We start from the raw sequence: 13,973 nt of genomic DNA, 5'->3' as shown, positions 1-13,973 counted from the left end.
CAGAGACTTGATTTGTTAACCTCAATTATATATGTCATCAAACTGCTCCTGTCAGAGTAGCCTATGTGCTAAAATGAACCAACCATCTTATTTTAAAAGGTGGCTGTTCCACAGGTTGCACAGTCTTTATACCCGATCTCCATTTTTCCTTTAATCCTAAAACAGTCTGTGGTCCCTGTGTGAACGTCACAGCACTCAGGAATGTACTTGCAGCTCAGCTGTGTCTCAGGCTGAGCTTCTGTAGGCACCTGGGAAGCCTACAGGGACTTCCTCATCCTCTAGGTCCTGGGACCCTCCATTAGGGCTCCCTGCCTGAACTCAGAAGGGAAATGCACTGGACATCAGCAGTCAAGGTCATAACTGAATGGAAAGTGCTGGGTGTGCACTTCCAGCTGATCTGGTTCTGCTCCAGTGTCTTGGGACCCCCTGCACCTGCTGTGGTTCAGCAGAGCAGAAAGTGGGACACACAGTGGCTGTGCACTCTGGGGCTGGAGTCCACATCACCGGGAGCTGTGTCTGTGGCTCCAGCATGATGCCCAGTGTCCTGAGGCTGAATCACAGCTGCAGGAAGAGCCAGTCCCAGAGACCATTTCTCCAGAGTCCCTGCTCTTCACTCCGTGTCTATGCTCAGTGGTGTCATTAATCCATTTGCAGTCTTAGATCAGTTTTAGAAAGGGAGACACCCAAGCTGCATATCAGAGTCCTGGACAGAGACCATTTACACATTTCCCACACTTGTACTGACAATGCACCCTGGAAGACAGTAGGTGATGATTCAGTTTTAGAGAACAGAATTTTCACTATTTGCCATTCTTCCCTTTCCTGTCATGACTGTTTGATGAATAATAAGTGAATATAGACATATGAGGTACAATGATATGTGTTGAAAAATGAATGTATCAAATTGAGTGGAATTATGAAGTCAGAGTTATTGACATGCTCATCGCAAAACACACTGTCGCTCCCCCACTTGCGGAGGAACGACACCGGACCCTGCGCTGTTGTCTTTGCCCGGCCCTTCCTGGGTTTGCTGCCGCTCCCCCCTCCTTCTGGGAAGGAGCAGCACACCGCCGGCTGGCTCTCTCAGGGGTTGCTCAGATGTTCCTCCTGCATGTTGTCTCTCTCTCCTCCTTTATAGTCCTCTTCCACCAATCCCAACTCTGCTGGCGTTCTCTCCCCACGCTCTGAGCACGCTGCTCTCCTCCAATCAGGAGCGGGATCAGCTTCTGCAGCTTGTTAGTCGAATTGGTGAGGCAGCTGTGTGGTAGTTGTTTATTCTCTCTCAGAGCCATATGGTGGGAGATCAGATGCATAGAATTAGTCTTAGCAGTTCCAGTAATTTAGTCTAGTCTCGGTTGCTCCCCACATGCACATGTCTCATGTAGAATGGCATCTGTCTCCTGTTTTGGAATTCTGTAGATACAATATTCCCTTAACTGCTGTCACCATGCTGTACAGCAGATCCCTCAATGTGTGGATCCTGCCGGCCTGAAGCTCTGTCCTTCTTACTCTTTACTGCCATATAAACTTCCTGTTAAAGTATAACCCTTTCCACTTGTCCCATTATCCATTCCATCTTCAGTGGAAATTTCACTGGATTATATGTGTGAGCTCTCGTGAATTATGCTGCATTAATTGTACATGGAACTGCAGAGGTGTTTGCCACAGTGGCTGTGGATCCCCTGGGCACCTCCCTGGGATTTCATGTTTCTTCTACCAGGCAACAGTGTTTGAGGATCCTGTGATAATTGTATTTCTCAGCTTTTGATGTTTTCCATGGAAGCTTTACTAACTTACCTGACTTCAGCCTTGTACCAGGGTTTTCTTCTCTCTCTTCCTGCACAAGACTTGTCAGCTCTGGTATGTCTGATGATACTCAGTCTACCAGGAGGGATGGGCTGTCTCGTTGTGCTTCTAACATGGACATGCATGATGATCTCAGATTTAAAGCATTTTTATACGTTTGCCTTTGTATATTTTCTTCAAAAAATTACAGATATACTTTTACCTCTTTTAAAACTTGTATGTGTTTATTTGTCCAAAAAGACAAAGCAACAGAGACTGACAGACAGTGATCTACTGAATCCTGGGTAACTTCCCAGATGCCCATAAAAGCTGGATTCGGTCAGATCACAGCCAGGTGCATGATTTCAGAGCAGGTCTCACACATGGGATTAACTCAGGCTTCTCGTACTGCTCCCAGAGTGCACATTGGCAAGAGTCTGAAATAGACCCAAAATTTGGACATAAACCTAAGCATCCTAAACGGGAGGCAGGAATCCCACGTGATACCTTCAAGGCCAGTCCTGTCACCCACCTTATCAGTAACTACATTTTTTTTAGACAGGCAGAGTTATACAGTGAGAGAGAGAGAGACAGAGAGAAAGGTCTTCCCTCCATTGGTTCACCCCGCAAATGGCCGCTACAGCCAGCGTGCTGTGCCGATCTGAAGCCAGGAGCCAGGCGCCTCCTCCCAGTCTCTCATGCGGGTGCAGGGCCCAAGCTCTTGGGCCATCCTACACTGTCTTCCCGGGCTACAGCAGAGAGCTGGACTGGAAGAGGAGCAACCGGGACAGAATCTGACACTCTGACCGGGACTAGAACCCGGAATGCCGGAACAGCAGGTGGAGGAGTAGCCTAGTGAGCTGCATCGCCAGCCAATCAGTCACTACATTTAAACGATTGATTTCTTCCCTTGTGATTCAGTTGTAAGATGTCATTCAACATTTGGATCTAGGCTCCTAAGCATATGTGTAAGTATCTGTCTTTTACTTTAAATATCTTTTATTTCAAAGGCAGTTTATAGCAAGAGAGAAACACCCAAAGAGATGAAGAGAGAATCTTCCATCCACTGGTTTCCTTCCTGAATGGCTGCAAAGGCTGGAAATGGCTGAGGCTGAAGCCAGGACCCAGGAACATTCTCTAGGTTTCCCACATGGCTTGAAGGGGACAAACACTTGGGTCATCTTTGACCCAGGTCCATTAGTAGGGAGCTGGATTTGAAGTGGAGCAAGCAGAATCTGAACCCATGCTCCTGTGTGATGCATGCATAGTAGGTATGGCAGCTTAACCTGCAGGGCCACAACATTGGCTCCCATATGTGTGATCAGAAAATACTTTCTGCCCAACTGCAGGCGACTCCTTGTTCTTCAATCACTCTCTTTGTTACACAGGAGCTCTGTTGTTGGATCCATTATCTTTTGCCTATTTTTGCTTGGTTGCCTGTACTTTGGAGATTATCAAAATGTCATTGCCCAAACCAATGTCAGCTTCTTTTGTCCAGTGTTTTCTTCTAGAACTTTACAGTCTCAGGTCTTGCTTTTTAGGTATTTTTCAAGCTCACTCTGTTTCTGTATCTGGTGTGAGATGACCACATAATTGAATTATTTTCAAGTGCATTCAAGTTTCCCCAACCCATGTATGACAGAATACCCATCCCCCATTCTGTGTGTGGCACCATGCATGCAATCAGTTTTCTGAGAATGTGTTTTTTTATTTCTACGTTTCTGTTGTGCTCCACGGCTGTGGGTGTCTATGTTATCCCAGCACCAGGTCTGATTTCAGCTCAGCTAGGATGAAGCCTCCTGCTTTGCTATTTTTCTCAAGACTGTTCAGTCATCATTACCCTGAAATTTTCTTGTGAATTCCAGAATTTTATTCCTCTTCCTGTGAAGAATACAGGGTGTTTGACAGGAAATGCATTGAATCTGTGAATCACATGGTAGCTTGGCTATTTTAACAAGATCATTTTTTCATACCACAACTATGTCATTAAAATGTACAGGTAATCTTCAGATTCCTTTTCACTTTTTATTTATTTTTATTTTTATTTTTATTTTTTTGACAGGCAGAGTGGACAGTGAGAGAGAGAGAGACAGAGAGAAAGGTCTTCCTTTGCCGTTGGCTCACCCTCCAATGGCCACCTCGGCAGGCATGCTGTGGCCAGCACACTGCGCTGATCCAATGGCAGGAGCCAGGTGCTTCTCCTGGTCTCCCATGGGGTGCAGGGCCCAAGCACTTGGGCCATCCTCCACTGTACTCCCTGGAAACAGCAGAAAGCTGGCCTGGAAGAGGGGCAACCGGGACAGAATCCGGCGCCCTGACCGGGAATAGATCCCGGTGTGTCGGCTCTGCAAGACAGAGGATTGGCCTAGTGAGCCACGGTGCCGGCTAAGACCCCTATCTTACACCTTATACAAAAATCCACTCAACAAGGATTAAAGATAAACACCTATGATCCCACACCATCCAATTAGTAGAGAACATTAGGGAAGCCCTCAAGACACTGGCACACGTTAAGTGTTCTTGGAAAAGACCTCAGAGACATAGGAAGTCAAAGCCAAAATTAATAAATGGGATTAGATCAAATCGGGAATTCTCTGTGTGGTAAAAGAAACACTCAGGCAAGTGAAGAGGCATCTGACAGCATGTGCAAAATTATTTGCAAGCTATGCAACGGATATGGATTAATAACCAGAATTTACAAAGAGATGAAGAAATTCCAAAAACAAAACAAACAACCCAGTTAAGAGATGGGCCAAGGACTTACACATTTTTCAAAAGAGGAAGTCCAAATGGCCAACACAGACACATGAAAAAATGTTCAGCATCACTAGCTGTCAGGGAAATGCAAATCAAACCACAAGGAGGTTTCACATCACCCCAGCTAGAATGGCTTCATACGGAAATCAACAAACATCAAACGCTGGCGAGGTTGTGGGGAAAGGTGCCTGAATCCACTGTAGGTGGGAATGCAAACTGGTAAAGCCACTATGGAAGACACTATGGAGATATCTCAAAAATCTGAATATAGTCCTACCTTATATGACCCAGGAATCCCCCTCCTGGGAACTTACCCAAGGGAAATGAATTCACTACACACAAGAGATACCTGTACCTCCATGCTTATTGCAGCTCTATTCACAATAGCTAAGATATGGATTCAAACTAAATGCTCATCAACCAAAAACTGGATAAAGAAATTATGGGATGTGTACACTATGGAATACTACACAGTGGTAAAAACAATAAGATCCGGTAATTCGCAACACAATGCATGAATCTGGAAAAGATCATACTTTGTGAAAAAGGCCAGTACCCCGGGGACAAATACCACATGTTCTTCCTGATAGGTGAAACCTAATAGAGCACCCAAAAGGAAACCTAGGTAAGTGAAATTGACACTTCGAGAAGGGAAGACTTGAGCTGCCCTTCTCTTGACTGTCGAGGGACAGTTTTTTGTTTGTTTGTTTTTTGTTTGTTTGTTTATTTTTCTTCCTACTATTTGTTGAAGAATTTATGTAACATTCAGTCCATCGTATGCACATACAGTCAATTGAAAATTGATCTCAGTAAAAAATAGGAATGGGAGTAAGAGCAGGAGGAGGAATTTTTTAACTGTAAAGTGCATACATTCCTATGGACTTACTTCTAAACACACAATTTAAAATTTTGTTGTGGGACTCCAAGTCCCATGAAACTTAATTAAAGTGATCACATTAAGTATAAGGTGAACACATAGATAGGATTAAGTGTTAAAGTGATCATATAAATAGGATCAAGTGCCTGGTAATAAGAAGAGATAGAATTTAAAAGGAGAGAATGTTCCAACATGAGCAGAAGTCTACACAGCAGACTCATAGAATGATAATCGCTTTAAGTAACGCTCTGACCTGATAATCAGCCCTTCAGTCTTTCTGGTCTGGCTGAAAAGCCCATGAGAACAGTTCAGGCATGAAATCCAAGACACTGTGGCAAAAATGTTCTGCCTAAAGGATCTCTGTGACTGAGACCTCAGGCAGTAGAAGTGGCCTCAAAGAAGGAGGTACTTTTCTCTAAAGGGAGGAGAGAACTTCCACTTTGCTCATGGCCTTGTCCAAATACTATCAGAGTTTGTGGACTCAAAAGGCTTCCATAGCCTAAGCAGCTCATGTCAAGAGTCTCAGGTGGTCACTGACATCATACGTAAGAGTGCTTGTTGTTAAATTAACAACTGGTCTCACTGTGCACTAACTCCCCATGCAGGACCTCCATCCTCAATGAGTTCTATTATGAGAGTTAACTGTAAACCAGTTCTCAAACAGTTCTTGGATCTGTGTGTGTGTGTGTGTGTGTGTGTGTGTGTGTGTTTAAATCTTTACATAGTACAGAGCTGGTTTTCTGTGTAGCAACTCAAGTGAATCTTGATGATGGATCTTGATCTTGAATCTGTGTACCAACTTAAAGTGAGTCTTATTGGAAAACTGAACTGACAAGTGGAGAGGGATGAGAAAGGTGGTGGGAATGTAAGTGGGAGGGCAGAAATGCTTGGAAGAATATTTATATTCCTAAAGTTGTACTATGACATTTTTATTCCTTAAAAATAAATTTTAAAAAATACAAAATAAATTCAAAATTGAAAAACAATAATATTGTTATGTGGACATCATTCAGCCTGTTGATAAATTTCCTCCAGGACTTTAAAAGTTTGTTGATACTACATATGCAATCTTTTAGAAAAGATTTATTTATTTATTGAAAGTCAGTGTTACACACAGAGAGGGAAAGACCCAGAGACAAGTTCTCCATCTGCTGGTTCACTCCCCAAAATGACATTGAGCCAGGACATTGACCTAGAGCCAGGAGTTTCTTCCCAGTCCCCACCTGGGTGCAGAGGCACAATCACTTGGACCATGCTTGTCTGCTTTCCCAGGTGCATCAACAAGAGATGATTGGAAGTGCAGCTGGAATAAGAACAGACAGCAGTATGGGATGTAGGCATCACAGGCGGAAGATTCACATGCTAAACCACTGTGATGTTTTCTCCATTTTCTGCAAATTTGTTCTCAGTGTATAAATGCACCAGTGATTTTTCATAAATGGCATGTAGTGGTGGAGTATATTTTTCTCCATTATTTGTTGCACGTGCTGTGAGCCCTGTAGTTGGCAGTTTGTTTCTGTTAGTAGTCTCCTGCAAAGCCTCTGGATTCACACTCTAACCATGCAATGGACTGGGTCCGCCAGGCTCCAGGGAAGGGGCTGGAGTGGATCGCAGCTAATAGTTACAATGGTGGTAGCACATACTATGTAAAATCTGTGAATGGCCGATTCATGTTCTCCAGAAACAATGCCCAGAGCACAGATTTATTGACAAGCTCATCAGAAAACCCTATGTTTCCATGGTAGAATGGCATTTGTCTCCTGTTTTGGAATTCCACAGACACAATATTCCCTTCACTGCTGTCACCATCCTGTGCAATAGATCACTGAATGTGTGGATCCTGTCGGGCTGAAACTCTGACCTTGAACAGCGTCTCCTCTGCTCCTCCCTCGCTCAGACTTTGGTCTCACCATTGTATGATGCCTCTGTGAGTTCATCCTTTTTATCTCATGTAACCAGCATCTCATATTATTTGTCTTCTTGGCCTTGATGGTTTTCAGAGTGTACTTATCCTGACACATTATCCTTGGACATTATTCTCTAGGATCATCCAAGTTGTCCAAAATACAGAATTTCTTCCACTTTACTGCCATATAAACTCCTGGTAAAATGTAGCTTTGTACATTTGTTCCATTGTTGATTCTTTCTTCCATGAAAATTCCATGGATTATATGTGTGAACTATTGAGATTGGCGCTGCTTTAATTGAACATGGAACTGCAGATGTCTTTGCCACAGTGACTGTGGATCCAGTGGACACCTCCAGGGATATCATATTCCTTCTACCCAGAAATGGTGTTTGTAGATCCTGTGGTAATTGTACTTGTCAGTTTTTGACGATTTTCCATAACATTTTGACTAATTTTCCTGACCCCAGCCTTGTCCCAGGGTTGTCGTCTCACTCTGCCTCCCCAAGAATTGTCAGCCTTGGGTTGTCTGATAATTCTCATTCTACCTGGAGGGATGGGATGTCTCATTGTGCTTCTACAGGGATATGCATGCTGTTCCCAGGTTTGGAGCATTTTGTATGTTTCCCTTTATATATCGTCTTTAAAAGTTTATAGATATTATTTCACTTATTTTAAAATTTGTATGTATGTATGTGCCCAAAAAGAGACTGAGACTGCCAGTGATCTTCTAACTCCTGGTCACTTCTCCGATTGCTACAAAAGATTCAGCTGGGTCAGGTGACAGCCATGTGCTTGGAATTCTGTCCAGGTGTCCACATGGCAGTACTTGGAACTTCACCTATGGCCTCCCAGGGTGTGCTTAGGCAGGAAACTGAAACTGGAACCAAACTAGGACACAGCACTCAGCATCCTGACAGGGGAGGCAGGAATCCCACAGGCTCACTCCAGTGCTGCTCCTGTCACCACCTTATCATCACTGCATTTAAACAATTGATTTCTTCCCTTGGGATTCAGTTACTTGAGATCATTCAACATTAGCAAATAGGCTCCTAATCATATGTATAATTAATCTTCAATTATTTTAAGTATCTATTTATTTTATTTTAAAGTCAGTGTTATAGCAAGAGAGGAAGAGACCAACAGATAGAGAATCTCAATCCGTTGCTTCACTTCCTGAATGGTTACAATGTTGGGGCTGCAAAAGCATGAAGTCAGGAGCCTGGAACTTCCTGCAGTTTCCCACAGGGCTGGAAGGAGACAAACACTTGGGTCATGGTACACAGTGATCTCCATTGCATTTCCTCCCTCTGTGAGTTCAAGCTTGTGGACTGCATATATAACTAATGTCAAATACTATGTGTCCACGTGTACCTGCATTATTTCTGTTAGCATATTATGCTCAAGGCTGACCCATGATTTCCTAATGACAGAGCAACCTCCTTCTTAACACTGAATAATATTCCATGTCAAATGTAACAGACTGCATTCACCGTTTTATGCACATTTCGCTTTATTGTAGACTGAACTATTGTGAACACAGCTGCATTACCTGAACCCAGGACTGTGGGTGAATTGTGACACAGTGACTTCTATCCAGTGCTTGAGCTGAACTCAGAGTCATGGTTACAGAACAGGGAAGAGGGGGAACACAGGGGATGGCTGATACCAGGGCACAAAGCACCACTCAAAGCAAGGAATAATTCTGCCCCCACCACAGTGGGCTGACTCAGTTCACTACAACCCACGACATGTTCCACAAATAAGCAGTACTGAGGACACCCGGTCTCCCAATACAAAGTGATGGAACGGAGGTAGAAATGTGAATGACAGTGAGTTGATCTGTGCCCATTTCTACAACACACAGATTCCAATAGCACACTACACACCACTAACACATACAGTGTTCTGTGTTAATGAACAGTTGTAAAATAAGGTAATGGATGAATAAGGAAACAAGACATAGTATCCTTAAATGAATCCACTTGCAGTCTTTCATCTGTGTAAATATGTGCGGCAGGCATTAGGACAAAATTGGCAAAGTCCCCACTAGGGACACCCGTGTTCCCATCAGAGTGCTGCTTGAGCCCAGCCACACGGCTTCCTACACTTTTTCCTGATAACACATCGTGGTAAAGTACAGATGACGCTATAGCGATAGAGCCCCTACAACCGACAAAGGAAACACAGACACAGTTCTGGGCTCCTGGTTTTAGAAAGGCTAACTCCTAGATGTTGTAGGCATTTGGGGAGTTTGGGGCTGTCAATCCAAAGGCAAAAATCTCCCATTTTCATCTTTGCTGTCCATCACTACACTTGTGTTTCTCTCACCCCTTCTCTCTATCACTATTCCAATGTCTTTCATATAGATGATATAGATGTCAATAGATAATATGAAACAATTGTTATTTAAAAAATGAAGGACATGATATTGCTAACACTGGATACTAAGGGTACACACATACCAAAATGAAAAAAACAATAAAACATAAAAAATTCATATGATCCGAATCCTATCATAGCCTACACCCACAGGACATGTACATCTGCCCTGGGCCCTGTCCTGTCTGAGACGTCTACTCCAGGGCTGGCTATATAGGGGCAGCTCATGCAAATAGGGCCTCCCTCTGCCCATGAAAACCAGCCCAGCCCTCACCCTGCAGCTCTGGCACAGGAGCTCCAGCCCCAGGACTCCCAGTTGTCCACTCAGTGATCGCACTCAACACAGATGCTCATCATGGAGACTGGGCTGCGCTGGCTTCTCCTGGTCGCTGTGCTCAAAGGTAATGATGAGGAACTTCTGTGTCTTAAGGGATCAGTGCTGGCACAGTGTCTGGGGTGGACTCTGCTCACTAACATTTTCTACAGGATCCCACCAGGACATTGGTCATGATGGTTTCCTCCTGCAGGTGAATCACTTTCCTACTCAGTGGACACAGAGGAGCAGGGTCTGGGGTATTGAGGCTGAGGATACTGTTCCTGCAGAGCCGTGAGCAGAGCCAGCACTGCTTGGTGTGTGTGTGTGGTCGCTCCAACTGAGCAGCTGAAGGCTGCATGTTAGGTGGAACTTACCCTCCATACTTGATGCATGGAGCCTCCCATCATGCATGTAGGGATCTCACCACCCAGTGATCCCATTGAGAGGGGCTCTAGGGAGGGGACAAGTCCATGAAGGTTCTGCCTGCATTGAAGGGACTATGAACCTTAGAGAGACCCTCCCATACATTTGTGGTTCCTGGGGCTGCAGGAACAGGAATCTGGTATTGGGTGCCAGAGTCACATGTGAGACCCTTTTACTCCCTTGGGGGAGCTGCACATCTTAAACAATGCAACTTTCATTTTATTATTTATCTTATATCCATGAAATTTGATAACAGCGTTAAGATTAATGTGCTGCACATTTGTGCAAAATACAATATACTTACTCTAATTTATTTCAGTTTTACTCTTATCAGATTTTCAGATATTTTGGTTAAAAACTGAGAAACCCTCATTCACCTGTGCCCTACAGGACCTGCAAACTCAGTGCCTTCAACTTCTGCCCCTGGCAAACCTACATGATGCTCAGCACTGAACTGGATGAAATCTGTTGTGAAGGAGCCCAAAAGGGCTCAGGCCTTAATGTGACTGGAGGAGGTGGGCCAGGGCAGGGTGACACAGGAGCAGTGGACAGCACTGTGGGATGTCATATTTGCTCTTGGCATAGTTGTGATGAAGAGTGAGAGAGGCACAGGTGAGTCGCACTCACCACACATTTTCAACATGTGGGGCTGCCTCTGTATCTATCACAACTCGACAGCATTGGGAAGCAAATTGCCCAGCAGAGAAATTGTGAAGAACAGAGAGACAGACACCAGCACATGGAACAGCACACTGATATACACCTGCATGAAACCTGGTCCCCTGTGCATCTCTCTGTCAAAAACAGAATCCAGCAATATTGCTCCATGTTCATGAACTAACTTGTGAATGAGATCACTGTAGTTGGAGATGGGACTGCAAATGTCTAGACATGGCGCCCTCAGATCGCTTGGACACATCCCTCAGACTTCGTATTCCCTGTAAGCAACAGCAGGATTTGGCAATTTTTAAAAAAGATTTATTTTATTTACTTTATTTATTTAAATGACAGAGCTACAGAGAGAGGTAGAGACACACAGAGAGAGGTCTTCCATCCACTGGTTCTCTCTCCAGTTGGTCACAATGGCCAAAATTGTTCCGATCTGAAGACAAGGGCCAGGAGCTTCTTGGGGTCTCCCATGTAGATTCAGGGGCCCAAAGACTTGGGCCATCTTCTACTGCTTCCCAGGCCATAGCAGAGAGCTGGATGGGAAGAGGAGCAGCCAGGACTAGACAGACGCTCATTTGAGATGCCGGCGCTTCAGGCCAGGGCTTCAGCCCAATGTGCCACACACCAGCTCAAGTATGAGACTGGTGAACTTTTGGGGTGGGAGTTCACGGACTGGCACTTTTTTGTCCATAACTGATATTTCATTGGTGTTAATATCCAGCACACAGGTGTTTTGATGTGTACTCAATTCTTAACACACACACGAAAACCTAAAAAGCCATGCATTGCTTTTTTTAAAAAAAAGTTATTTCAATGACATTCGACTTCAAATTTGGAAGAAACACATTCATGTGCCACTATCTTCAAAGACTGCTCTTACATAAATCCTACCCAGTCACAATTTAACATCATATACACGAAAAACTCACTATTTCAACCCTTCACAGCACATTAACAAATTCATTAGGTAAACCGGACAACCACAACCAATGACGGTACAGAGCGCACATCGCTCCTGGAGCTGTTAGGTGGAGTGGAAAGTCCTGTGTGAGGAACAGAGGTGTAGAGTGTGGAGGTGCCTCCTACCAGACTAGAGCTCCTGGACACAGCACAGCCTGTCTGTGATTCCTTCAGTAACTGTGCACGTGTTCAAGGGAGGTATCACTCATGTCAGTAACACATTTCTGTGCTTGTGCAGACACAACACAGGGGCAGGCACTGTTGTGCAGTGAGCTGAGCCCTTGTTGGGAGCCCACACACTGTGTTGGAGTGATGGCTCAAGAACCAGCCTCTCCACCTCAGGCCCTGTGTCCGGAGGGTAAAAACGTAAAGGTGGGGCTGGTGCTGGGACATAGTATGTTGCAGACCAAATCTGCAGTACTGGCGTCCCACATGTGCACCGGTTCAAGTCCCAGCTGCTCTACTTCCAATCCAGCTCCCTGCTACAGCCAGGGAAAGCAGTAGAAGACAGCCCAAGTACTTGGTTCCTTGTACCCGCATGGGGATCTGGAAGAAGCTCCTGGCTCCTAGCTTCCAAGTCGCTAAGGTCTAGCTGTTGTGACTAATTGGAAAGTGAACCAGAGGAAAGACGATTGCCCTCTCTCTCTCTGTGTCTCTCTCCATCTCTCTCTCTCTCTGCCTCTAGTTCTCTCTGTGTGTGTAACTTTGACTTTCAAATAAATAAATAAATGTTCAAAATATAAATTAAGGGCCCGAGCCAGGGCTCACTTGGCTCATCCTCTCTCTGCAGTGCCAGCATCCCATACAGGTGCCAGGTTCTAGTCCCAGTTGCTCCTCTTCCAGTCCAGCTCTGAGCTGTGGCCCAGGAGGGCAGTGGAGGATGGCCCAGGTTCTTGTGCCCCTGCACCCACATGGGAGACCAGGAAGAAGCACCTGGCTCATCTCTTCGGATTGGAACAGCGCTGGCTGTAGCTGCCATTTGGGGAGGGAATAAACAGAAGGAAGACCTTTCTCTCTGTGTCTCTCTCTCACACTCTATAACTCTACCTCCAAATAAATAAATATATATTTATATAAATTTTAAAAAGATGACTGAAATGCTTTTCTGTCCATTATCTCACAACAATTTCCAGGTCTCAAGGCATTAATTGGCTACTTAAGATGCCAGACACCCTCGTCTGCCCTGGGCCCTGTCCTGTCTGAGGTATCTGACCCATGCCTGCTATATAGGGGCAGCACATGCAAATAGGGCTCCCTCTGCCCATGAAAACCAGCCCAGCCCTCACCCTGCAGCTCTGGCACAGGAGCTCCAGCCCCAGGACTCCCAGGTGTCCACTCAGTGATCGCACTCAACACAGACGCTCACCATGGAGACTGGGCTGCGCTGGCTTCTCCTGGTCGCTGTGCTCAAAGGTAAGGATGGAGAACGCGGGGCACTGAGTCTGGGAGAGGACGTGAGTGAGAGACACAGAGAGTGTGCGTGACAGCTTCCTGACCAGGATGTCTGTGTTTGCAGGTGTCCAGTGTCAGGAGCAGCTGAAGGAGTCCGCAGGAGGCCTGGTCAACCCTGGAGGATCCCTGACACTCACCTGCACAGCCTCTGGATTCTCCCTCAGTAGCTACAGCATGAGCTGGGTCCGCCAGGCTCCAGGGAAGGAGCTGGAACATATCAGAATCATTAGTAGTGGTGGTAACACATACTACGCGAGCTGGGCGAGAAGCCGATCCACCATTTCCAGCAACACGCCCAGAACACGGTTTCTCTACAAATGAACAGTCTATTTCTCTGAAAGGGACACAGTGAGGGTCCTCAGGCTGAGCCCAGACACAAACCTCCCTGCAGGGACGTGAGGCTCCACCAGGGGGCGCACAAGATGCACTGAACCAAGAATCTGGTC

The 13,973-nt window shown here is 45.4% G+C and overlaps 1 protein-coding gene and 2 pseudogenes across 2 annotated transcripts in view; all 3 read left to right on the top strand.

Moving 5' to 3' along the window:
• Positions 1–13,973, top strand: part of LOC149120243 (immunoglobulin heavy variable 3-23 pseudogene) — a 393,977-nt pseudogene that overhangs the window by 261,615 nt on the left and 118,389 nt on the right. The window lies entirely within an intron of this gene.
• Positions 1–13,973, top strand: part of LOC100353328 (immunoglobulin heavy variable 3-11) — a 226,253-nt gene that overhangs the window by 122,525 nt on the left and 89,755 nt on the right. The gene's annotated exons all lie outside the window — the stretch shown is intronic.
• LOC149120240 (Ig heavy chain V-A1 region BS-5 pseudogene) overlaps positions 13,375–13,973 on the top strand; it is a 198,278-nt pseudogene continuing 197,679 nt past the window's right edge.

This window comes from Oryctolagus cuniculus, chromosome 20, assembly GCF_051225735.1.
Source record: "Oryctolagus cuniculus isolate XC-2025 breed Fujian yellow rabbit chromosome 20, ASM5122573v1, whole genome shotgun sequence".
Taxonomy (NCBI): domain Eukaryota; kingdom Metazoa; phylum Chordata; class Mammalia; order Lagomorpha; family Leporidae; genus Oryctolagus; species Oryctolagus cuniculus.
Note: the sequence above shows the minus strand (reverse complement) of the source record. Positions and strands in the feature narration are given on the sequence as shown.